The sequence below is a fragment of the Lactuca sativa genome, chromosome 3, assembly GCF_002870075.4.
Source record: "Lactuca sativa cultivar Salinas chromosome 3, Lsat_Salinas_v11, whole genome shotgun sequence".
Lineage (NCBI taxonomy): Eukaryota > Viridiplantae > Streptophyta > Magnoliopsida > Asterales > Asteraceae > Lactuca > Lactuca sativa.
In genome coordinates this window covers 165,980,869-165,983,675 of record NC_056625.2, presented here as the reverse complement: position 1 = coordinate 165,983,675, position 2,807 = coordinate 165,980,869, and positions in this window count along the sequence as shown.

The following is a 2,807-nucleotide window of genomic DNA, read 5'->3' as shown; positions in this document are numbered from 1 at the left end:
TTTTATGGGGGGAGGGGGGGAATAAAAGTTGAACCAAACAAGTTGTAGTACTAATCATATGTGATTTATAACTTGTTACCAAAAGGATTTTCTATACTTTCAAATTACCTTGCAAAAAAATTTGTTTTAAATGTTTATCAAACTCATTTTCATGTTTAATTGTTCTAAAACTGTTTTTCAATGCTTTTAAACTTATTTTATTTCCAAATCATATCTACACCAATATATTTATATAAGTAAGGATTGAAGGACTTAGAACTGATAGCTCACCTTATTTCCTGTTCTTGTTTGATTGTGGACTTAGGGTACTCTGTTATCTGTCCGACTGTCGTTGAATTCTTAGTTATATATCATATATATTTGTGTTGGATATAGAAGTCTTCACTTCAGTTCAACACCTTTGTGTATCAAAGGCATTCAACTAACATCTCTATTTAACTATAATAGGTATAGTTAAGGATTACCACTCATTACTATTGTTACTATGATACTCACTATAGTTAGTACAGTTATGACATTATACATACTAAATACTATAAGAAGAGAACCCTATACACTCTACGAAGAGAATACTATACACTATACGAAGAGAACCCTATACACTATACGAAGAGAATACTATACACTATACGAAGAGAATACTATATACTATAAAAGAGAACAAACACTCAATACATTATACTAAGAAGTACATTATACTCTAATTATGAGACAACATACTAAAATAGAATGTGATACACTACTTCTCGATACGACACTCCACTATGCGATCACCGTGTAACCAGAGCCTCCTTGAGGGAGAGCGAACACTATGTGTATAGATCTATATGGGACGGACACTCCCACATCCCGACTCTATTTTTCCTAATTTCTTTATATGAACGAAATTTAAAACTATATTTTCACACTGATAGTTCCACTGGGAAAACTTTAACATTTTCAGAGAATCAAACTTATAAATAACCGAGTCTTGGTAGCAGACTACTTTTACTGGAAAATGTAGGATTTTCTAAGGATCATACTATTTTCAAAACTTGATAACTGTTATTATATTACATGATTGTAAACACTTTTATACAAGCAATGACACTAAATACTTATGAACTCACCAACTTTATGCTGATACTCATTTTCAAAATAACATGTATTCTTAGGTCATCAGTAGACAGGTACAGATGCAACTTTTGAGAAGATGGAGCATATACAAGACTCATCTTTTATTTTGATTATACTTTTTGTGTCTATCAAATTGTACAGAACACACTTGTAATACAATTATTATACTAATACAATGGATTTTGTTACTTGTCTTACTATTATACATTGTTATGATACTGTACATGACGTACTCGGTTTTGGGGTGTGACAACTATTCATTCTTTAGCCAAAACTCAACACATTGTATGGAGACATATAGCTTGGTTGTGAAACTACTACAATATGAATAGTTCTTAGTATTGCTATATCAAAGAAATGGGATTTGCATGAAAAATTTGCTTCTTCATGGTCATTTTAAAAAGGCTATTTGATGGCAAGTTACCACATCTTGTATGTCGCCTAAAGCTCTTATTATTTGGCTTTCAATGAGTTTTATGAGCATGGTACTAATGGTTCATTATATTTATTGCTTCGTTTGGTTCTACTAAAAGCAAAAAGTGGATAACTAGCATATTTGTATATTAACATGGCCTATGACATTGCCTAGTTACTAGTATATGTACACAACATTCTGATAATAGTGTCCACCCGACAAGTTGTGTTGTGATATTCTCATTAACTATGGTTTGAATTTGCAATGAAATATTCGGGGAATCTACACTATTTTTTTGAATCTCTCTCTCTCTCTCTCATATTCCAATTGTTTTTATCCCAATAAAAATATGCTCGCAAAATTTTGGTTCGGCAAAATATGATCCCTTGCAATAAAACTTTGGTTAATACCAAGTTAAAGTTAAGTGGTGTGGTTATTTTCATATCAAAAAATCTACATCCAAATATTGGGTCATCCCATCTTGTGGTCTCCAAAAGATATTATTGTAGGATCTGATGTTAAAGCTAAATGAATACTGAAGACGATAAATTTAATTTTGGAAACATGTTGGTTATGAAACCTTTTTATTCGAATTTCAATGTCCTCTCACTAAAGCCACACATGTCTTGATTTCATAATGTAAGTGTGATCTATTATCTATATGTCATGAAACCGGGTTGAACATCAAATAACCGTACATATTGAACTCAACATAAATGTTCGAAAAAAAATGGTGTGTAGCCAAGTATTCATTCTTGATATTCTATCTCAATATCAATATGTATATATTTTTACCAAATCTATAACCTTTCTATGCTTTGTATCTAACCTTTCTATGCTTTGTATCTAACCTTTCTATGCTTTGTAAATTTAATCAGTGGCGGAACCAGATGGGACATTGGAGGTACTATAGCACCCCAAAAAAAATTGTTTTATGTATATAAAAAAATTATTTGTAAACATGTTCTATGTTATTGTACCCTTAGTTGAAGAGATTATATAGCATTTTTAATGCATAGAATATAACTATATAGAATATTTATTGATAATGTTTGTACCCTATATAAAAATTTCTAGCTCCGCCACTGAATATAACCGAGTAACTATAAACGCCCTTTCCGTTTTATTTCCTTGTAAATGTTCTCGTTCTTTGCTAGCGTTTTAATGAACCATTTGGTTGTTAAAAATATGAATTATTTTTTGTAGATATAAATTTTTACGCTTTACCAAAATTTATATTTTTTGTTAATAAGTTTACTAATAGAGCAATGGAAAA